This window comes from Bubalus kerabau, chromosome 8 (assembly GCF_029407905.1).
Source record: "Bubalus kerabau isolate K-KA32 ecotype Philippines breed swamp buffalo chromosome 8, PCC_UOA_SB_1v2, whole genome shotgun sequence".
In the NCBI taxonomy this organism is placed as follows: domain Eukaryota; kingdom Metazoa; phylum Chordata; class Mammalia; order Artiodactyla; family Bovidae; genus Bubalus; species Bubalus kerabau.
In genome coordinates, this window is record NC_073631.1 from 26393502 (window position 1) to 26418237 (window position 24736).

The 24736-nt window shown below is 39.6% G+C and overlaps 1 protein-coding gene across 20 annotated transcripts in view; it reads right to left on the reverse strand.

The window, feature by feature from the left end:
* The window catches only part of DGKB (diacylglycerol kinase beta), a 1145939-nt gene extending 1134604 nt beyond the window's left edge, over window positions 1-11335 (reverse strand). For 4 of the 20 annotated variants that reach the window (XR_008717636.1, XR_008717638.1, XR_008717640.1 and 1 more), the window contains exons 1-3: window positions 11138-11326; window positions 8187-8281; window positions 6242-6379 (exon numbers count right to left, since the gene is read on the reverse strand). The gene's annotated coding sequence lies outside the window, so the exon portion shown is untranslated. Of the gene's footprint in view, window positions 1-4526; window positions 5142-5339; window positions 5357-6241; window positions 6380-8186; window positions 8282-11137 lie in introns of those variants that run through there. The other 16 variants (XR_008717644.1, XR_008717643.1, XR_008717645.1 and 13 more) reach the window with 13 other exon arrangements.
* Window positions 11336-24736: the final 13401 nt, after the last annotated feature.

Below are 24736 nucleotides of genomic sequence, written 5' to 3' on the forward strand. Positions count from 1 at the left end.
TTATAAAACAGCTTTTAAAATCAAGTTCTTTAAAATGTTACTAGGAAATATTTGCAGAGAAGGCAATGGCACCCCACTCCCCTGGAAAATTCCATGGATGGAGGAGCCTGGTAGGCTGCAGTCCATGGGGTTGCGAAGGGTGGGACACGACTGAGCGACTTCACTTTCACTTTTCCCTTTCATGCATTGGAGAAGGAAATGGCAACCTGTTCCAGTATTCTTGCCTGGAGAATCCCAGGGATGGGAGCCTGGTGGGCTGCTGTCTATGGGGTCACACAGAGTCGGACACGACTGACATGACTTAGAAGCAGCAGCAGGTAATATTTGACATATAGAAATATTATACATGTATAATCTGTGAAGCTTAATAACAAAACAAACTTCCCTCTCAGAACTAACCACTCAAATCAAGATCTATAGCATTTCTAGCATCTCTTGCTTCGATCTGTATCTTCCTACACTGTCCTCTGCATACTACCAAGGAGCCACTATATGCAATTTTATATTTATCATTCCCTTCTCATATATATTATCCTTATCATATATAATATGCAACTCTAGAATACGTACTTTTGACTTTATTTTTGAAGTCTCTGAAATATTATGGTATATGTCACTATCATTGACTTGCTTTTCACGCTTGTTTCTAAATTTCACACAAATTGGTAACTGTTACTATTGCTGCTCATTCATTTTTCACTGCTTACAATATTCATTCTCCTATAAGTGGGCTATTTAAATGCTTCCAGCTTTTTATTCTTGATAGCATTGCTATGAATATTTTCTGGACTGGTGTTGAGATACAGAATCTTTTGAGGGCAGGCAATGGGTGGAGGTTAGAAACAGAATTGTGGGATCATTTGGTGTATGAATAGTTGCTCTTACAAGACTGTGCCAAATTGATTTTCAGGGTATACCAACAATATGTAGGAGTTGCATTGATTCACATCTTTGCTATTAGTTCACATTTTGCCAAAATATATTCAAATATGGGCTATGCATTAAATATATTAGATCCTGGTCATGATAGAGAGCAGGAGGGAATAGATTAAAATTAGAGATTCAGGCTAAAAATCAGCAAAAATAAACTAACCAAAAGAGAGGTTGCACTTGACAATACTAAAAATGTAATATAACTTATATATTATGTTTAAGTAGATATACAAGTAGAAAAATATAGTACAGAAATAATAAAAATATGCCATGAAATGTAGAGAATAATTCATTAAATACTTGAAACTGACCTAGAAGGGATTAAAACAATAATGAATAAAAATTAATTTGGTTAGCTATAAGAAATTAGGTTTACACTTATTTTCTCTGCATTTTGAAGATATTCTAAGATCTGTCACATCCATATTGCTGTTGGCAAACACTGTCCATCAAATTGCTGAAATTTGTCCTCTAATATTTTTAAAGATCTGCTTTTATTTTTTTTCCCTTTTGTGTTTCCCTCTAATAGTTTTAAACATTAGTTACTTCTACTCTATCTTCAGCAGTAATAGAAACTATCCAGTGGTCATTTTCTGAGATATTTCCTTTCTCTCATTTATTCTGTCCTTCTGGGATTTAAATTACATATATACTAGGATTTCTCTAAATAGCTAGAGCTCACTTTTGTTTTCAATCCCCTTGCTTCTTTGTGTCATACTGTAATTTCTTCAGATCTGTTTTTCAGTTTACCAGTCTCTCACTAGTTTTGTCTACTCTACAGTTAAAACTATACATTGATTTTTAAAGTTATTTCAATAATTATATTTTTCTTTCTTAAAGCTTATTTTGGTTCTTCTAGATATCCCAATCATTTCAAAAAGTTTGTTGGTTTTTCCTTTTATTGCATGCATGCTCAGTTGTGTCCAATTCTTTGTGACTCCATGGACTGTAGCCTGCCAGTCTCCTCTGTCCATGGAATTTTCCAGGCAAGAATACTGGAATGGGTTGCCAATTCCTTCCCTAGGGGATCTTCCCAACACAGAGATTGAACCCGCATCTCTTGCATCTCCTGCACTGGCAGGAGGGTTCTTTAGCACTGAGCCACCTGGAAAGCCCTTCCTTCCTATTATGTTATGGTTTATGTTTTTATCTAAATATTTCATGTATAACTATTTTATATTTTATATATGATGATTCTGAAGGATGCATAACAAAATATGCCACTTTGGCACAAGGATTATTCTCAGTGAAAGGTACTTGAAAAACAGCACATGTAAGAAGAGCATTCTAATCTTCTCTCTTCTTGGTGGCGGGTGCGTGTATGTGTTCAGTCATTTCCAACCCTTGGTGACCCTATGGACTGTAGCCCATCCGGCTCCTCTGTCCATGGGATTCTCCAGGTAAGAACACTGGAGTGGGTTGCCATGCCCTTTTCCAGGGGATCGTCCCAACCCTGGGACTGAACCTGAGTCTCCTGTGTCTCCTGCATTGACAGGCGGATTCTTTATGAAGGAACCACCGAGGAAGCCCTTTCTTCCCAGAACAGGAGATAAAACCCTCATATAAAAATGTCTTCCCTGTACCAGGAGAAAAGAAACATTCTTTGATGGGTGCCAAAACCTAGAGAATTCTGTACAAACAGATCTTGCTAAAATAATTCTTACCTTCAATTAGCCTCCCTATATATCTTACTTTTTCATAATTGCCTCTTTTTGTTCAAACTAATATAAAAAATATTTAGGTTTTATTACTTCTTTGGATCTTCCTTTCATTCTGTCACATAAAACTGATATTTGTGTGTTTGTCTCTTGGTAATACACTTTATGTCAATTAAATTCTCCGGCCCATCTGAAAACCTGAACAAAGTAAAGGTTAAGATCTGCCTCTCATACAATTCTAATAGCTGAGGCAATGGGGGCTCCTGAAATAATGCTGATTTTTAACTCTCACTCCTGGTCCTTCATTTTCGTGTGTGTTTGGTGTTCCCTGATTATAGGCTTGTATTTAGTTGAATTAGGGATCTTTCAGAGTCGATATTTATTTCCTCCTCTCAGCAAACAGGGAGCTACCAACTGGAATTGATTTATTCACTGTTTAGTGTCCTGACCTTCATTTAAAGAGCCTAAGGACTCCTATCTTTGCACCAGCTTGCTGTGCAGTGACCTGAGTCCAGCAGTGACGGTGTTTATGTTGGGAGGAACCACACCTTTCGGGTATTAAACAGGCTCCAATCCCAATTTTGATCTTTTCTCTATCTGCGTTGCTTTTGTTTGGTCTCCTTGGAGATATCCTCAACTTTTGATTAACCCAATAATATAATAAAACCATGGGCTAGGCAAGATTTAGTTTATATTCCTAAAGGCCATTCAAAGCAATTACTGGGAATGAAATTTTACAAGTTGGACATTTTTTAGAGGTTAGTACACCTAATACATACTTCCAAGTAAACGTGCTGGCTACATTATTTGGGTTAATTTTCATAGTGATAACCATAGCACAAAATCATCTTGGTACATTAAACTGATTTTAGTGTCAAATAATACTGAATTTTTTGGTAAATTTTTAGAACTAAAATGGCAACCCACTCCAGTGTTCTTGCCTGGAGAATCCCAGGGATGGAGGAGCCTGGTGGGCTGCCGTCTATGGGGTCGCACAGAGTCGGACACGACTGAAGCGACTTAGCAGCAGCAGCAGCACTTTTACTCCATCAAGTAACAGAGTTCCCTTAAAGCATGTGTTAAAAGACCTTGGACTTCCCTGGTGGTACAGTGGATAAGAATCTGTCTGCCAATACAGGGAACATGGATCTGGTTCCTGGTCTGGGAAGACCTCACCTGCTATGCAACAACAAAGAGTATGTGCCACCAGTACTGAGCCCTCACTCTAAGGCCTTCAAGCTGCAACTTCTGGGCCTGCGTGCTCCAACCCCTGAAGCCCACACACCCAGAGCCTGTGCTCCACAGCAAGACAAGCCACTACAATGAGAAGTCCACGCAGGGCACTAGGAGGTACCCCCGCTCTCCACGGCTTGACAAAGCCAGCCAACAGCACCTAAGACCCAGTGCAATAAAAAACAAATAATTTTTTTTAAAGATCTTAGGAAGTCGGCATTTCTTTAGTTGGCATTTCTCCTCCTCTCAAAACATTGATTAGTGTGCTTTTGCCTGTGGGCTTAGTCTTATGCTAATTTCCAAAGTCAAAAATTATCTGGGCTACAGGGTATTCATTGAGTCCCAGCTGCATATAATGTGAAAATGGAAAGGAAAGTGATAGTCACTCAGTTGTGTCTGACTGTTTGCAACCCCATGGACTGTAGCCTGCCAGGCTCCTCTGTCCATGGAATTCTCCAGGCAAGAATACTGGAGTGGGTAGCCATTCCTTTCTCCAGGGGATCTTGCCAAGCTAGGATTTGAACCCAATCTCCTGCACTGCAGGCAGATCATTTACCATCCGAGCCACCAGGAGGTTCAATATGAAGTTTCAGAACTCTCATAACATTCCTAATCCTTTGGTCCTTACTCACGTATGCATGCTAATGACAATAATGTAGAACATATGAGTCACAATCCACAAACCCAAGTACTCAGCAAATAGCCATCTTAAATATGTATTAAAATAATCAAATCAGAATGGATTCAAAGTCTCGGTACATGGCAGGTGGGAAATTCTAATTAAGCCATTATTAAGGCCCTGTTCTTGCTTAAAGTCCTGGTGAAATATGACCTGGAGAAGGAAGTCGGACCCACTAACACTTGAACTGTAGTACTCACAACTAAAACTGTGACCGGATAAGTGTGAAGAGGAAACTGTTTTAATGGTTTACTTGTAGTGCTCATGCTGTCCAGAGAAACTGGGAATTCTCATGTTCATTGTTCAGTATCCATAGTCTTTCTTTACAACCTTGGTTTTGATGTCTTCTCACCTACTGTCCAGAGAAGGCAATGGCACCCCACTCCAGTACTCTTGCCCGGAAAATCCCATGGACGGAGGAGCCTGGTAGGCTGCAGTCCATGGGGTCACTGAGGGTCGGACACGACTGAGCGACTTCACTTTCACTTTTCACTTTCATGCGTTGAAGAAGGAAATGGCAACCCACTCCAGTGTTCTTGCCTGGAGAATACCAGGGACGGGGGAGCCTGGTGGGCTGCCGTCTATGGGGTCGCACAGAGTTGGACACGACTGAACGGACTTAGCAGCAGCAGCACCTACTGTCAGATAAGAGGAAATATTTCTCTCTTTTCTCGTGATGTTTCAAATTTTCCTTTTCTCCTCTACTTACATTCATAAACAACTCTCCAATTCCTTCATCCCAAGGCTTTTAGGCATCAAATGGGAAGAAAAGATGTATCTTTTAAATGACTTTTACTTTTGGCCCAGCAAGGCAATTTGTCCTGAGGCTTTGGTGCAACACCAAAGATCCCGCCTACGTCAAGGAAGGAGAGGGAGAGGGAGAAGGGCAGAGAGACAAGACCAAAGTATTATCTTGTCACAATAATTACTGCTAATATTTCTTGAATGCCTGATACGTGTAAGAGATGGAGCCAAGAAACTTACTGCCATCTCATGTCAAAATAATCTTATGAAATAGGTATTATTATTACCTTGGTTTCACAAAAGGCTAAAAAGAGTTTAAATCACAGGCCCTGATCTCACAGTTACTAAACTGAATAACCAGGATTTAAACCTCAACAATCTGACTATAAATTATACTGCCTTTGGTCATTGATTAGGCTCCTGCAATCTTGCTTGTTCCCTAGTTCTTCTTCTGTTGTTTTTTGGTCATTAAGTCATGTCTGACTCTTTGCAAACCCATGGACTGTAGCCTGCCAGGCTTTTCTGACCATGGGGTTTCCCAGGCAAGAATACTGGAGCAGGTTGTCATTTCCTTCTCCAAGGGATCTTCCCAACCCAGTGATTGAACTGCATTGGCAGGCAGATTCCTTACCACTGAGCTACCTGGGAAGCCCCAGTTCTTCTTTCAGTAACTACCTAGGTTATCCATCAGACAGGACCTAGCAACCAAACAACAACAAAGTTACCCATCTAGGAGTTTCAAGTAGCCTTAGATGTCTGTCTGCCTTCTGACAGTTTTCTCCTAGGATTTGGAGTCCTTTTATTATTGAATCTCAGGCTGATGAATGGAAATCTCCTTGTCTGTTGACAGACATCTCTAACGTCAACTTCTGTTCATGGCCAGCCATTCCATAGAGTCCCCAAAAGTCATGCTTTGCAAATTTTTTGAAACAACTTGCTGCTACTGCCCTAAGGCCTTCTGTGACACACTGAGGAGGTAGCACAGGCTGCTCACCTTGTCTGTCCCATTGGTAGGGCTATGTTTTGTGCCTCTCTCTTTTCTCATTTTTCCCTTCACTAGACATCTGGTAGGACGCACTGGATGCCAATGTACAATGAATGAAGCATGTAGACTCCAGTCAACTGAGAGGTCCTTTAACAGTCAAAGTCATTTTGATCAATGAGTAAAATATTTACACTCTATATACATTTGGTCTTTGGTGTCATATTTATAATCAGAAGGAACTTTAAAATACACTTGTACTCAGTCAATTAAGTCTTACAGGGGAAAATAGCATGGAAACCTTCTAGTTAAAATATGTAAAACACACACCGTAAAACTTTCCACCACTATAAAATAGCTCGCCCACTGACATGTCATGTTTTCTTAGAATGGAAGGAGTGATGGGCAGATTTTGAGAATGACTTTAACTGTCCTGGCGAACACTATCCCAGTACTGCTCATTTTGCAAATGTTCAAATATGGTGATTAGGCAGAAATTAGAAAGCAAGAACATTTAAAAACAGATAAATAGCACATGGTAAATTATATAATAGAAAATTTCATAGTATAATCAAACTATGATAAAATGTGTATATACCACTGATCAACTGAAAAATCTCACATTTTTATTACTTGGCCAGTATAAAAAGATAAGTATCTGTGTCAAACTTGAATATCATATTTATAAATATTTCTCTTTCACATGCATAAACTGTTATCAGACCCAGAAAGAACACTGATTTTTTAAGGTCTGGAATCTTGGGCTAAAATTCGTGTCACTAGGCAGATGAGTATGCCACAAAAGTGCAGTCAAACTTTCTATAGGACAATCCAAAGAAACTAGCATCTGATTGACTTTCTCAGTACGTTCTATACCATATCTTTGATTTATAAGCAATAATTATGTTGTAGTTACTTAAATAACACTGGAGTACAGTACTTTATTCAAATGTTTCACAGAATAGAAATTAAAGGTTGAACATTTAATTAAATAAGCTCAAAAGGTCATTTATCTTTCACCCACGAAAGCACTATAAAATGCAAATAAGAAAAATAAACAAGTACATGACTCTTACAAATACCCTAACATTCTCAAGTGGTGTGTAAGTGTGGGGGGAGTGGTTCACACATATTTTTAGTAAGCAATAATAGATGTTTCCAAAATATATTATATTTACCTATAGCAGCACTTCCTCAATTATGATTATGTATTTACATACCTATCTATGCCTGCCTCTTTAAGACAGGCTACAAAGTTTTAGGAATCATTAGAATTTAAGTGCCAAGATGTTCTGAAGAGTCATTAGTGTTTGGAGAAATTTTAATGTCTTATTTGCAAGGGAACAGGACAGGTGGCATAATAACTTCATTTACATCAATAGGGTCAAAATATCACATGATTCCTGCACTAAAAATTTTAGAGATGAAATAAGATATTGAATAAATAATATTTCAAATGCCATCTTCAACTTGCTTCCTATTAATAATATTTGAAAAATAACTGCTTTCTGAATGCAAATGACTACAAAAACCTTATTAAATAAAGTTATTAAAAAGCCTACTCAAAAGAGAAAGGGGATATATATGTGTGTGTGTATATATATATAGCTGAATCACTTCATCATCGTATGGCAGAAACTAATGCAATATTGTAAAGCAACTATACCACAATAAAAAAAATTATGTAAAAGTAATAAGTCTAGGAAAGCATGAATACAATGAAATTTATTATTATAATAGTTTTAAGTTTGTTGTAGCTATATAAACTTATATATTCAGAACAAACAACAGAATAGAAATACATCAAGATATTAATGATGGTTATCTCTAGACAGTGGTATTATGGGTAACTGTCTTTTCTGTATTTTCCATGTTTTTTTAAAAAATAAATTGTAGTGTTTAAAAGAAAAATGAAATGCTGTCTTTTTTACCATATCTTAGATGAAACTATTCTCACCTTTCATGTTTATCCATGTACTTCACAATGTCAATTTCCATTATTCTCACAGTAGAAGATGCTAGGATTATTATCCGATGTCTCTTTAGGATATTCTGTAACAGAGAAATTTAATGATTATTACACGATAACACCATAGAGCAAATGCTATTATCTATATCTACTTTCTTCCAAAGCAGAGGAAATTGGAAAGCTCTGATTTCACCTTCAAATTTTAGGGATAGTATGATCTAAACTGTTGTTCATAAATAATGATTTAAAGGAAAATCTACATTAGAAAAGAAGGAAAGGTACTTTTCTTATTAAAATGTCTACAATTACATATTTCTTATGAAAACTAAGGTAAAGCATAGATCTAATCCTGTGCTCAAAACATAATGAAATCCTGATATACAATCATATAGTTAATTCTGACACACTTTATAATCTTTGAAACATAAACATTAAGTTGTGTCAAGTTAATGCTATAAAAATTTTAGATTTTTGGTAACTGACTCTTTTAAGTCTGCAAGATCAGTATTTTCTTATTGTAAATTTAACTTAAGTCACTAGTTTCTTAAAAGAAGCTGGAATCTAAATAATTTATATATGAAATGAAGCTTAACATGTGGCTCAAACATTGTAATCCCAAATGAATTACTAAAAGAAAGAAAGATAGAATTATTTAATATTGCATGAAAGGTAGGCTTACATACCATGCCTTTTAATAATCTCTTAATTTTTTAAAAAAAGGTTAGCTTTACGTTTTACAAAGTGATTTTGTCTAGACAAAGGAAATAATCAGCAATTTTTGTCAAAGTTCTTTTCATTCAAATGAAGTGATTAGATATATAAGTTGTCTTGGTTGTGAGAATGCATTACAATTTTATTAAAATTAAACCAAAAAAGACCATATCACATTGCCTTTATTGCTACTTAAAATGACCTATTTGAACAAGGTATAAAAATTCAGTGTTAAAGGCACAGTTTTTCTGGAGGGTGCATGCTTTATGGATAAAAGTATTACCACAGAACATCCCCTACAGTTTACTCTAGTGCTCTCATGATTTCAAAATTACTGAAGTATTTACAGCATATACTTGTTAATGTCTTCATAAAATATAAAGACAAAAGCTAGGTTTGCAGTAAAATTTCAGTGTGCTGGTAAATTTACATGCGCTTTTTAATAGTCACTCTATTATTTAGTTCATATTCTATAGTTCAATTAAGTATCACAGATATAAAATAGCAATGACTTAAACTTTAAAAGCATGGAAGTCCAGACTAATGAGCACTCTGCAGGCTCATTCCCTCTTGTTCCTCTGCTATCTCTAGGGTTGGATTCCTCTCCTCAGGGTCCAAGATTGCTCACTGCCACATTCACAATTTAGTCATTAAAAAACTGTGTGAGAGGCAGTCGACAGCACAGTCCTTCCTCTTATAAGTTTACATTTGGAACTTGCATTCATTACCTTTTAAGGTAGCTCATCGCTCATCATTTAATCTCAAAGCTGCAGCTGGCTACCAGGGAGACTGGAAATTGTAATCTCTACTCTGGATGGCTTTGTAATCAATTAACAATAAAGAACTCTGTCTCTATCAAAGGGAAGAATATATACCAGGAGCAAAGAAACAGCACTTGCTGTAGTCAGATTTGCATAAACTTTGAAAGTCTAGTCCCTCAAAACCACAATGAGATATGACCTTACACCTGGTTATTATGGAAAAGAAAAGAAATAGCAAGTTTTGGTGAGGATGTGGAAGAAAAGGTAATCCCTGTGCACTATTGGTGGAAATAAAAATTGGTGCATATCTGTGTAAAACAGTATGGAAGGTCCTCAAAAAATTAAAACTATCATATGACCCAGCAATTCCACTTTATGAGTATTTAGCTGAAGACAACGAAAACACTAACTCAAAAACATACATGCACCCCCATGTTCACTGCATTACAATTCACAATAGCCAGGATATGGGAGTAACCTGGGTGTCCATTGCTGTATGAATGAATAATGAATACATACAAACAGAATATTACCCAGTCATTAAAAAAGAATGAAAAAGAAGAAAGAAAAAACAGGCTTATAGAAGATTCACCGATCAGCTTGGAGGCTGCCAGAGCACTGTGGGGATCTAGTGGACATGAGTCTAGTCCCTGAAAAATTATAATGGTTAAAAGAATACTGAAACATAGAGTCCTTTCTTGATTTAGATATTATACTTGTCCTAGATCGATGATCATTATTTTGACTTTTATTCAATAATATGCCTGTCATAGGATCAAATTTAGGTGTCAATTTTGGAATCTTTCCCAACCCTGTAAGAGTGACGCCCCAGCTAAAGCAAGACAGCTAAATTTGGGGGGTTTTTGCTTTAGCAAAGATTCAAAACAAGTCACAGAAACTCAGGTGAGTCTTGTAAAGGCTACCAGAAGGAATCAGTTACTAAAACTATTATAGTAACACTGTTTTTAGCAGTGTTTCTAATTTAACTTCAGTTACATTTTACATCTGTGCTTACCATTCATCTTACATTTCAGTTTTTCTTTCCAGAATTGTTTTCCTTTCATTTAAAGTACATATTTTGGAATTTCCATTATGAAAAGGTTCTCTAATGCCTCATTAAAAATAGTTTTAAAATTCAAAAAAAAGTTTCTCTACTAGCAAATTTCTTGTATGAAATTTTGCTATATTCATGATAGTATTATGTTGACAGTTATTTTCTCTCAGCACATTACGACAATATTCCCTTGATTTCTATTGGCTTTCAAAGTTGCTGTTATAAACTCAGCCATCTAATGACTTTTTCTTTTAGTCCGAAGCCTCTCTCTGAGATTTAATTCTTAAGACAAGAAGTAACACTGTTATTTGACATAGATTTAGAACTGTTTTCACAATTATATTAGAGTCACACACTTGAATTGTGGCCTACTTTATGAAGACAGATAATAGTTACGTTTATTTAGCACTTACCATGTGCCTAACGCTGCAGTGGAAACTTCTCACCATATTTGTCTAGTTCAGTTCTCACAATAAACCTTTTGCTGCACGCGCTCTTCTTGTCTCTGTTCCATGTTCGAAATGTGAGGCTCACGAAGTTTGGAGAATCTCTGCCATATCCCTCAGTGAGTGAGTGAGGCAGGAGCAGGGAAAAGACTGGATTCACCTGGACAACATAGCCCCGCTCCGGTGAAATTAATTCAACACGTGAAACTGATTCATCTTCTTAAGGTCAGAAGGTGCAGCGATTCGCAGCCCGTGGGGCTAAGCCAGAACTGCATTTCCCAGAATCCTTTTCTCAGAGGCCTCAGGTGAGTGGCCACAGGCGCGTTTTGCCTAAGGTTTGGAAGGCGTGAGGGAAGCGGTCGTTACCCATCATAGGGCATCCAGTTAGCTGTGGTCAGTGTCCCAAGTCCAGTGCCTACCGATGAATTCAAGATTGCCTCGCTGTTTCTTGCTCCATGTCCTACTCTTCCGCCAAGCAGCCAGCTGTGGTGGCAAAAGCAACCCCGTCCCCAGCCTCCTACCCCATAAGATGCAGAGGTCACAGCCCCGCAGAGGCTTCTCTGGGCTCGCGTGTCCTGCTTCCTCGGCTGCAAAAGGCTGCCTCCCGTAACCCCCGGCCAGTGTCCACCTTGCCAGCCATGCCCGTCCTGAGGGGAGCTGGCCTCCAAACCCACTTTCCCGACCTTCTTTCTCCAGGCCTCCCACAACAGTGTGTGGTCCTACGCCTCCAATACATCCCTTATTCTATTATGCAGTAAGTAATCACATATCCCTAACTGAACCCTGACTGAACCCAGAGGGAATATAGTATTGAAATACTGCTCAAGTACTGTTTCCAAAACCTTCTTGTGTGCTCTCCTTTAAGTACAGATATTCTGGTTGCTAAGTAAGGCCACGTTGTGACTTTTATGGGCCCTAGACACTTTTGTCTTTGGGGTTCCTTTTCATCCATAAAAAAATATATTAAACATTATATTTTACAACTGTTGATATAAAGACAAATAGAATCCAAGTTGTTTTTTTCTTTTAACTGCCAATTTTGAAAGATATTAGAATACTCTTAAGATTCTAAAAGTACCCTACCTCCCCCAGTGGCTCAGCAGGTAAAGAATTCTCCTGCAATGCAGGAGACGGGAGTTTGATTCCTGGGTGGGGAAAATCCCCTGGAGGAGGGAATGGCAACCCACTCCAGTATTCTTGCTTGGGAAATCCCATGGACAGAGGAGCCTGGCGGGCGACAGTCCAAAGGGTCACAGGCAGTCAGACACAACTGAGCACACACATACACTAACACACCATGGACCCTAGGAATTGTGTCTACATGGCTAAAGGAGAAGCTAGTCCTGTTACTAGGTTTGACTAGGGACCAGGAATATGCATTTTAGTAACTCTCCCTTGGTGATTCTGCTCATTAGACAAGTTCCAGACGGGCTACTAGAGGACTTGAGTGCCTCAGGACCTGAAGGAAACTGATCGTGTTGAAGGATAAACAACAAAACCAACCTTCATATGAAACCTTCATATTTGTGGGGAAGCACTTTTTAAAAAGTATTTGTTATCTCGTCACTTAGTTGTGTTCAACTCTTTTGTGACCCCATGACTATAGCTTACCAGGCTCCTCTGTCCATGGGATTTTCCAGGCAAGAATTCTGGAGTGGTTTGCCATTTCCTTCTCTATTTAAAAAGTATATTGACAGCAAAATTTAGCTTTGAAAAATAGCAGACACCCCACCCTATGTCTTACGCTTATAACACATCTGATTTTCAAGTGTTGTTTCTTTCCCATGGATTGATCTTGCAATAGAATCACAATAGTGTTACTGCTGTAAGGAAATAGTTCTAGACCAATGAATTCATCTTACAAGCCCCCTCTGAGAATTAAAGTCCAAAAGCAAAAGAAAGTTATGATAAACTAGGCCTATTCATAAAGAAGAATTTCCCAGACTGCAGTGCTTATAAAGCTCCAGCATAAAATTGATTTGTTTTTATTCGTTTCCTGTCTCTGAATTAAATTTTAATCTCCTTCCTGCAGGGAAATAAACTGTATAATATATTCCAGGATTTAGGACAGTTCTTTAATCGATGGGGACTCCTTAAGAAACGCTAATGATGAAAACCAAGAAAACAAGCAAATTTAATATTTTATTCAACCATGAAAATAAATACAAAAGTGCTGAGCACAACCAAATATAGTACTCAGTACTACAAGTTGTTTTTGTGAAGCTATTCAGTATATTCTCTTAAGCCACTTATATGTGTATATATCTAATCTCGGTTATTAGTTGCTTTCTTGATTATATATTTTTTTTGTATTTGATTCCCAATAGCACCTCTACATTACCATAAAAGTTGAGATCCCTCAAAGATAACTTTTTGTACTTAATTAAAGAAGAAATAATTTGAGACAGGTTACAAAAACATATTTCTAGTCATTTGTTGTGAGGGCTGGGCAATGGGATAAACTAGGATAAGGAACGTGCCTGCTAATTCAGGAGACGTAAGAGATGCGGGTTCAATCTCTATGTCAGGAAGATCCCTGGAGGAGGGCATGGCAACCCACTCCAGTACACATGCCTGGAGAATCCCATGGACAGGAGCCTGGTGGGCTACGGTCCATAGGGTGGCAAAGAGTCAGACACGACTGAAGTGACTTTGCATGCATGCAAAGTTTGCAAATATGAGGGAGCAAAATTTGCTGCCCCCACATGTGTCTTTTTGACATAAAGTTTATCTTCAGTTCAGTTCAGTTGCTCAGTCGTGTCCTACTCTTTGTGACCCCATGAACCACAGCATGCTTCTTTATAAGGGTGGTAGAAATACTAAAAATACTATTATGTATATTCAGATATCATTTTTCATAGAAACCTGAAAAGAGACAGAGGTTACTGGACATTTTTCTGATTCCTCAGGGAAATGGCAGTTGAGTTTTCCAAATATTTGAACTAGGCATACTTTGGGCTTCCCTGGTGGCACAGTGGTGTAGAATCCACTTGCCAACGCTGTAGACACAGGAGATACATGTTTGATCCCTGGGTCAGGAAGATCCCCTGGAGGAGGAAATGGCAATCCACTCCAGTATTCTTGCCTGGGACATCCAATGGACAGAGGAGCCTGGTGGGCTGTTGTCCATGGCATGACAAAGAGATCAACACCACTCAGTGACTGAATGCACGCACACGCGCGTGCACACACACACACACACACACACACATAATTTACTTCTTCCTTACATCTGCTTCCCAAGATGCTCTTGTAATGAAACATCAGAATACAAACAAGTTCATTAAAATAATATACAGGGTAGAGCACAAGTTGACAACTTTATGTGTAACTTAAACATTTATTTCATAAATATGAATTACAAGAGTTATTTTGACTTTGAAATTATTTTAAATCTCAAAGTGATAAAACAAAATGGACTTTTAACTTTTCTTTAGGAGGCTGCTTTTATTAAAATCGGTAGAAGGCAAGTTTTGATGTAGTTCCAACCTCACAAATAATGGTTTCCTGAGATCTCCATCTCCCATACCAAAGACCTCACTAGGAAGGGCCCTTAGGAGCCTTCTTTATACATGAGACTTACCATCTGTGTTGCACTGGTTATGCCAGGGGTAAACATTTTATTCAATTTTAACCAAATTCCCTCCAATAAAATGGTAATTGAGGTCAGCAGGTATTTTGCACCAGGTTAGGTTCCTGAAAGTGGTCAGGTCAGTATTGAAGTGAAGAACCTGTCTATTGAGAAACAAAAATGTTGAACTAGAGAAAGAACAATGTTGGAGATGTAAAAAAGCAGCCAGAATGAGATATATGGACTCAAAGATAGAAAAAGAGAAGAAATCAGAGAATGACTACCTGGATTCTCTAGTTTCGTCACTTCCATTATGAATTCCCAGTGTACATTTTTACTCTAAGTTTTCATAAGATAGTTCCTTCCTCACAATAAATTCCCCCTTTTTGCACAAGCTTGTTCTAAGCATGTTTCCATAATATGAAGCCCAACTATCTCTAAGGCATCATCCTGTAATTATCACTTGCAAATATTGGCCAGAAAAGTATTTTATTTTCTTCCAACATTTTAATGCCCAATCAATTGCACATGTTTTTGTTTTCTCTATGCAATTTATCCAAGACACCAAATTGACCTGCATTCACAGGTATGAATAACAAACCATATGTTCAGAGGTACCATGATGGTTTTCTGATTCTGCTGCCTGTCCACATTTCCAAAACAAACAATAAACTAATAACCAAACATTAATTGAATATAATTATTTTAAAATATTGGAGCTGTGAAGAATGCAAAGAGAAAATAATGCAATTCACATGAGAAAACATAGTTTTTCAATAACAGAGTGTCTTGACTATATGAAAAGGAGTGATCTATTCAGTATATGTGTAGAAAATGTTCCAAGTGGGGGTGGTTTAAACACAAAATTCGTTCCCTCTAATTTTCTGAAGGAGTCACATCATACAATAATTTAATCATCCTTTGGAGAGTTCATTATACAGTATTTGGATTTGAAAGTAATTTACAGTCAGTGGTTTGATTGAACTTTTCAAAATTATTTCTCTTCATATAAGGCAGAAATAATTGCTTGGTGTGGCACTCAGTAGTTTTACTTATACGTAAAATAAATTAGCTCTGACTGAACTAAGCAGAAAATGAATTTATCCAATACTGAGTAATATTCAGCCTAATGAGAAGGGCTGAAGAACTAAGATCGTAGGTGATGTACAGTGAATAATGCTTAAAGCTCTCCTGGAAAACTGATCTAGCCAGGACACTGTCTGCCCCCAGGCACTATTAACTGGAGCTCCCACAACCCAAAACTGGCTGCCGTGGATATTTTATAGGGCTCTCCACAGAGTCAGCACTTCACCTCAGGAACTTGGTTTCCCTGTACCTGACACTCTTTTGGAGAGAATTCTGTAGGTCCTGCTTCTTTGCATCATTAGGACACATTTCAGAGTCTAGCAGAGCAGACGATGCAAAGGATTCTGGGAAATAATAAGCATGCCATTTTCAACTTCAAAGGGACAGGTAGGCGCTACTCACTCAAAGGTCCAAGGAGTAGAAGATTCCCTGAACATAGAAAGGTGGTCACTATCCTGATTAGTCAGGAAGTGTGAGAACTGTCTGCTGTGCCAACGGCTAGTACAATTGATGGCAGTGTTGTTCCTTTTTCAGTGTTGTTCTTAGTGACTTTTCTCATCTGAAGTTGCTTTCTATGACAGTGATTTAGGGCAAGTGTAGCCAGAGGAATTCTCATCCCAAATAAAGGTCACAAGTCAAAAGTATTTTTGTTTCATGGGTTTTACTGGTTTTCAGCACAACAAAAATATGAATTGGTAAAATAAAATATAGGGGCAATACTGAGGTGTAGCTGAAGTCATTTTTTCAAAGTGATCACATGTGTAATTCACAGTCACTGTGAGGATTTTCAGAATCTCTTTGGCCAATGTTTGAGCTTTGGATAGGCCACTTCCACTTTCTAACAGATGAAAAATGCATGCACTGATTTTCTGGTTGCCTTAATGTCTAAGGAAACAAAAAAAAACCCAGAAAAGTGGAAAAAAAAAATTCCTCAATAGGGGCTTCCCAGGTGGCACTAGTGTAAAGAACCCACAGGCCAATGCAGGAGAGATAAGAGGCAGGTTCAGTCCCTGAGTTGGGAAGATCCCCAGGAGGAGGAAATGGCACCCCACTCCAGTTCCTGCCTGGAAAAACCCCGTGGACAGAGAAGCCTGGTGGGCCACAGTCTATGGGGTCTTAAAGAGTCGGACAGGACTGAGCATCTTAAGCACATACAATATACACATTTGAAGACTTTATGGGAAACAACTATCGCGTCTGACGTACACCTGAAATGTGAAATGGTGACTGTAATTTGTTATTAAGAAGGAAAGATAAAAATTACTCCCAGGAACCTGGGGACATCAGTACAATGGCACAGAAGTGGATATAATCATATAAGAGGATTAAGCAATAGGTCCTTTGGAGAAGCGAGGGAATATATGGCCCCATAAGCGACCCTAGAGAGCCTTGCTGCTCAGACAAAAGGATTCCCTTATTCCTTACTCATGATTATGGTAAATTTGATTATTTTCATTAGTACTCTTCCTAAATTCCATACCAACCCTGGGCCAATGGAGTTGACTCTTTTCTAGGAGTTGCACTTTCGCTAGCGATAGAAAGAGTACCAAGCCAAGTGAAGTGTGGTCATGAAATCACTGTTTGCTACTTTCCATTCACCTGTGTCCTCCAGCCCTTCCCAGAGATGTTCACACCAAATGGCCAGAGCCCTTTAAACCAAAAGAAGAGCCATGAAGATACAGATGCCATGAGTATGAATTAATTATGATTTATTTACTGGTTTATGAAATGGTTTACTCCTAATTCTTACTGACATTTTTTTCTTCTACAAAAATAAAAAATAACCAGAAATCTCAGGAAATATATTGCAAGACAGTGTAACTTAATACACTAGGTGGTTAAAAAATCCAGAAACCAAAGATTTAATCTTGATTATGTCTCAGCTCATGATGAACTATGTGAAACAAGTACCTGAAATATCTCAGCTTTTCTGCTTCATTCTAGAAAAAGAATGATGTTTTCCTGCAAAGGTGGGGGGCAAATTTGCCACCACAAAATATATCTCTTTGGTAAAAGGATTATGCTTAAGAAATGGCAGACACAGGAGAAACTCTGAAAACAGAGGTTTCCCTCTTATGAGTCATTTATTTTATTTTTTGACATCAAGGACAGCATTCTGCTTTATTGACTAAGCTAAAGCCTTCGAGTATGTGGATCACAAAAACTGGAAAGTTTTTAAAGAGGTGGGACTATCAGACCACCTTACATGTCTCCTGAGAAACCTGTATGCAGGTCAAGAAGCAACAGTTAGAACCAGACATGGAACAATTGACTGGTTCAAAATGGAAAAGAGTATGTCAAGGCTGTATACTGTTATCCTGCTTATTTAACTTCTATGAAGACTGCTGTTGTTGCTGCTGCTGCTAAGTCGCTTCAGTCATGCCTGATTGTGCGACCCCACAGATGGCAGCCCACTGGGCTCCTCTGTCTCTGGGATTCTCCAGGCAAGAATACTGGAGTGGGTTGCCATTTCCTTCTCCAATGCATGCATGCAGGCTAAGTTGCTTCAGTCGTGTCCGACTCTGTGTGACCCCATGGGCAGCACCCCACCAGGCTCCTCTGTCCTCGGGATTCTCTAGGCAAGAATACTGGAGTGGGTTGCCATTTCTTTCCCCATCTATAAAGACTACATCATGTAAAATCCTGGGCTGGATGAATCACAAGCTGGATTCAAGATTGCCAGGGGAAATACTAACAACCTCAGATATGCAGATGATACCACTCAAATGGCAGAAAGTGAAGAGGAACTAAGCCTGTTGATGAAAGCGAAAGAGGAGAGTGAAAAAGTTGGCTTGAAACTCAGTATTCAAAAAACAAAGATCATGACATCTGGTCCCATCACTTCATGAGAAATACATAAGGAAAAAGTGAAAACAGTGCCAAATTTTGTTTTCTTGGGCTCTATAATCACTGCACACAGTGACTGCAGCTGTGAAATTGAAAGATACTTGCTCCTTAGAAGGAAAGCTATGACAAATCTAGATAGCATTATTAAAAAGCAGAAACATCACTTTGCCAACAAAGATCTGAATAGTTAAAGCTGTGGTTTTTCCAGTAGTCATGTATGGATGTGAGAGTTGTACCATAAAGAAGGCTGAGTGCCAAAGAATTGATGCTTTTGAATTGTGCTGCTGGAGAAGACTCTTGAGAGTCCCTTGGACTGCGAGGAGATCCAACCAGTCCATCTAAAGGAAATGAGTCCTGAATATTCATTGGAAGGACTGATGCTGAAGCTAAAACTCCAATACTTTGGCCACCTGATGCAAAGAACTGACTCCTTGGAAAAGACCCTGATTTGGGGAAAGGTTGAAGGCAGGAGGAGAAGGGGACAACAGAGGATGAAATGGTTGAATGGCATCACCAATTCAATGGACGTAAGTTTGAGCAAACTCTGGGATAGTGAAGGATAGGGAAGCCTGGTTTGCTGCAGTTCATGGGGTCACAGAGTCAAGCATGAACTGAGCGCCTGAAAAACAGCAACATCAACAATCTGTCTTATACTGTTTTACACACAGTCCCCATTCTTGAATTCTACTGCTTCTGTTTAGTTGCTAATTCATGTCTGACTCTTGTGACCCCAGAGACTGTAGCCTGCCAGGCTTCTCTGTCCAGGGATTTCCTCGGGCAAGAATACTGGAGTGGGTTGTCATTTCTTTCCCCAGGGGATCTTCCCGTCTCAGAGACTGAACCCACATCTCCTGCTTGGCAGGCAGATTCTTTACCACTGAGCCACCTGGGAAACCCCCATTCTTGAATAGCACAATTAAAAGCATACTATGCGTTTTATAATTGTTGTATTTAGAAAGCCATTAGAATCTCCAAACGTTAAAAAGGAAAGAAAAAACCAAAGAACATTTGAAAAGCAAAGCAATTTTAACACATTTGAACCGCTCACTGGGTTCTCAGATCTGACTGAAAACTGAAGTTCACATCTACCTGAAGTTACTTGACTAAGATCACTGTTCTGAGAGCTTGACAATCACTTCAGAAGCTTCTTCAAGGCCAATTCAACAAGAAATTTCCATCTACCATCAATATCTGTGTATGGCATCATGAACCTGTGTACCTTGTAACTGTGTAACAACAGGGATGTAAGATTCCCAGTCCTAGAGTTTTGCAAAATGTTTTAGCAATGGAAGTGTAACTGACTATTAAATGCTGTGTCCTAGGGGAACAGTTCTAAACCTTAATAAATATAAGATGTAGACATTATGATTTATTGCTGCGTAAAGTGACCTTGGGGCTTCCCAGGTGGCTCAGTGGGTAAAGAATCCTCCTGCTACACAGGATACATGGCTTCAATCCCTGGGTTGGGAAGATCCCCTGGGAGAGGAAATGACAACCCATTCCAGTGGGATTACTTGGAGAATCCCATGAACAGAGGAGCCTGACAGGCTACAGTCCATAGGGTCACAAAGAGTCAGACACGACTCAAGTGACTTAGCATGCATGCAGGCAAAGTGACCTTGTCTACAGGTAACTGGTTATCTCTACGAAATTCAGTGAGCATACTGGGTCAAAGCAGGTCTCAGAAATGGTCCAGGGGCCAAACATATCTCAGCAAATACACACCTGTTAGGCATGCAGATATCCAAGGCAGATTCTGGTTGCACAGGGTCTAGCAAGCAATGCCAATTGCACTGACCTCAGTAGTCACAGGTCATCAGTGAGCATCGGTAGCCTCAGGGTACATATGCTCCATTTGATGATAGCTCTCCCTTTGCCTCCTGTGGCTACTGCAGGGAGAGGAGATAGCATACCCTGGCAAGTCTCAGGGGCTTTACTAAGCAGGTGCAACAGACGTAAGGATTCAAAAAAAAAAAAAGGCAAAGAGAAAACAAAGGGAGTCTTGATAGTCCTTTTATATATTGATTGTTAGAGCAACGTGTCCTTTTTTTAAACTGTAAAGCATTAAAAGATCCTAGGTGTAAGAAATTGTGGTGCATATATACAATGGAATGTTACTCAGCTTTACAAAAAGAATGCATTTGAGTCAGCCCTAATGAGGTGGATGAACCTAGAGCCTACTGTGCAGAGTGAAGTAAGTCAGAAAGACAAATGTTGTATATTAACATATATATGGGATCTGGAAAAAATGGTACCGATGAACCTATTTGCAAGGCAGCAGTGGAAACGCAGACATAGAGAAGAGACTTGTGGACACAGTGTGGGAAGAACAAGGTGGGGCGAAAGAAGAGAGTGGTATGGAAGCATATATATTAAGATACATGAAATAGATAGCCAGTGGGAATTTGCTGTATGGCACAGGGAGCTCAACCAAGTGCTCTGACAACCTAGAGGGGTGGGAGATGGGAGGGAGGAGACATTTATATACCTATGGCTGATTCACGTTGATGTATGACAGAAAGGCACACAATATTGTAAAGCAAATATATTGCAATAAGAAATTTAAAAACAAAAAAAAACCAAAAAAAAACTGGTAGGACATTACCTGGTTAGCCAGCATCTGCTGTCAGAGATGTTAATATTCACAGAGCTAAGAAGGGATAGTGGAGGATGAGCTTTGGATTCAAGGGCTTGTCCATAGCATTGACTATCGCCCCCACCACGTGGTCTCCATTTGGTTCTTCAGTGGTTCATTATATGAGAGGAAGACTCTTTTTGGGCGCTTCTCAGGCAGGTCACAAGGAGTCAGACAGGACTGAGCACACACAGACAAGACTCTTTTCAAGGAAGTTGGCTATTTTTAAGCCTATGCATGTGCATAGAAAGAAGCAGTAGTGCGGGGGTCCAGCCCCGGTGGATCCAGGGAATTGGAAGCGGGGACGGCGTCGGCGAGGATCAGGAAATAACTGCTTAGTTAAACGTTAATTAAGGATATAAAAATTAATAGAATAAGGATAGCTCAGTGAGGAAATTCAGTGGAGAAAGAGGCTGAAATATGGATAGCTCAGTGAGGAAATTCAGTGGAGAAAAGAGGCTGAATAATTCAGCCAGAAGGTGACAGAAAGAACGACATGGGGAGACCAAGTTTCGGTGAACAAGGCCCGCACTTTATTTTCCAAAGTAGTTTTTATACCTTAAATTATGCATAGAGGATAATGGGGGAAGGGGTAGAGTCATGCAGTATGCCAGGCTTTCTTCCTGCAAACTTTTCATATGCAAACGTTTAGGTGATTTGCATCATCTTCTGGCCCGGAGGCCTGTTAACATTTTAAGACCCTTTCTTCAGAAAACTTATTTTTCTCTAAAGGTGATTAGTCAAGTGCCACCCTCCAAAAGCATTAGATAAAGTTGCATTCCTATAGGGCAAAGGTGTGGTGGGCTATAACAAGAAAAAGAATTAACTCAAGGGTCCAAGGCTGCAAACATTAAAGCTACTACTTACACCAATTATATTAATCAATACACTGCCAGGGACACAGCAGGTAAGGGATATGGAGACTTAACAGCAAACATTGGCCCAACAAGTGAAAAACCCTTCACCAATACAATTTCTAATCAATCTTTTAACTGCTCAAAGGAATCTGTATTTAGACAGTTTAGAACATCTCATGCATCTCACAGTTGGGAGGCTCTGAGCAATCACATGTGGCTGGAAAAACCTATTCAGGCAGGCTAGAGGACTTCCAAAGGAGTTTGTAAGTTGAAACACTATCACACCCAGGAACTTTATTAACTGGAGCTGTAAGTTAACTCTTTTTTTTTTCAGAGAGAGGTAGTGGGGGACAGCCCCCCGTAAAGTCAGAGGTGTAGGTGAGAGCACAAAGCACAAAGTAGGCAGACTCTGGTTTTGGGGGTAGATGCTTGAGAATTTCCAGGGGAACTCCTGAGGCTCGATCCCGCCTTTGCGTATGCCGAGCCTCCTTCCTCATGACCTTTGCCACGAGTGGAGCTCCTCACCGCAGGCTCCCGGTATTGTAGAAACAGTTCCTAAAAGACAGAATGGAAAATACTCACAGGAGAGTATCCATGCTCAGTCACTAGATGGAGCCCACACTCAATTCAGTTTTGGGGTGTTAGAAACAAGACTCAAACCAACAGGAGAATTAGAATCCTTTAAAATCCTCCTGCCAATGAAGGAAACTCAGGAGACACAGGTTCAATCCCTGGGTTGGGAAGATCCCCTGGAGGAGGAAATGGCAACCCACTCCAGTATTCTTGCCTATCCTTGGACAAGATGTGCCTTGCAAATCCCATGGACAGAGGAGCCTGGTGGGCTACATTCCATGAGATTGCAAAGAGTCATAAATGACTGAGCATGCATGAAGATGCACAAATACAAAATATATTAGATGGGAAAGAAAGGTACTTAAAATAAACCCGGTGATTGGGGATGGCATTATACATATGTTGGAATTTTGCAAGAGGGTACTTTAGAAATTCCTGCTAGGCTATATGCAATAGCACAGTTGAAAATAATTTGGACTGGACCATGGGAAAAGATAATTTTTAGCCTTGGAGTTGCATTGATGAATATGCTGCTCTGACCTAGTTCAGAACCTTCTGAACTAGGAGTGTCGTTCTAGGGGTAAAATCCATCTGCTTATTACCCTTAGGAGGATAACCAGAAAAGCAGGGGTTGGTATTGGAGGAGCCCTCATGAAGGTAGATGCATTTTGACCAAGAGACTGCTGATGTACGCCGTTGAGAGAGGAAGTGAAGCCCCTGATTGACTCCAGGTCAGGGGCCAGCAAACCTTTCCTGTGAAGGCCAGACAGTATATATTTTTGGCTTTGCAGGCCAGATGGCCTTTGTCACAACTACTCAATTGTTCCAACATGTAGTGCAAATGTAGCCATAGGCAATATGTAAACAAGCAAGTGTGCCTATGGCCAGCGAAACTTTATTTATGCACACTGACATTTGAATTCCACTTAATTTTCATGTGTTACAAAAATTATTACTTTTTTGATTTTTTTAAAAACCATTTAAAGGGCTTCCCAGGCACTAGTGGCAAAGAACATGCCTGCCAATGCAGGAGACATAAGTGACTTGGGTTTGATCCTTGGGTTGGGAAGATCCCCTGGAGAAAGGCATGGCAACCCACTCCAGCATTCTTGCCTGGAGAATCCAATGGACAGAGGAGACTGGTGGCTACAGTCCATGGGATTGCAAAGAGCAGACATGACTGAAGTGACTTAGCAAACATAGCAATCATTAAAACACTGAAGTCCATTCTTTTTCTTAGATGTTATTTATTTATTTATTTTTGGCTGTGCTGAGTCTTTACTGCTGTGCTCGGGCTTTCTCTAGTTAGTTGCAGTGAGCAGAGACTACACTTCGTTGAGATCCGCAGGCTTCTCATTGCGGTGACTTCTCTCATTGCAGAGCACAGGCTTTAGGGTGAGGGCTTCCGTAGTTGCAACATATGGGCTCAGTAGTTGTGGCTCCTGGGCTCTAGAGCATAGGCTCAACCGTGCATGAGCTGAGTTGCTCTGGAGCATGTGGGGTCCTCTCAGACCAGGGATCAAACTTGTGTTCCCTGCATTTGCAGGTGGATTCTTAACTACTAGACCTCCAGGGAAGTCCCTGAAGCCTGTTCGTATCTCCTAGGCTATACAAAGACCGGCAGTAGGCTGGAATGGCCCATAGGCTGCTAGTGGCTGCTGATCCTTTTACTAAGTTGACAGGTAACTTTAACTACTGCGTTAAAGTGGGGCTCTTTTTACCCACCATGATGTCTCCTTTTTTGATTTGAGCCATCTGTCAAAGCTATTCTTCTGGTCTCTTGTTCTACCCTTTACTCCTTCTTGAGGATGTAGATTTACCAGATTGATGGATCATAGCATTAGTTCATATTTCTCAATTGTACAGGAGTAAACTATTGAAGGTCCTAAATGCAGGTAGACAGTGAATCACTGGTGTGTCTTCTCACTACTTCTCTGAGAGTCAGTGCAGAGGAAAGTGTGTCCCGTTTGCAGGCTTCGTCCCAAGGAGTTGTCTAA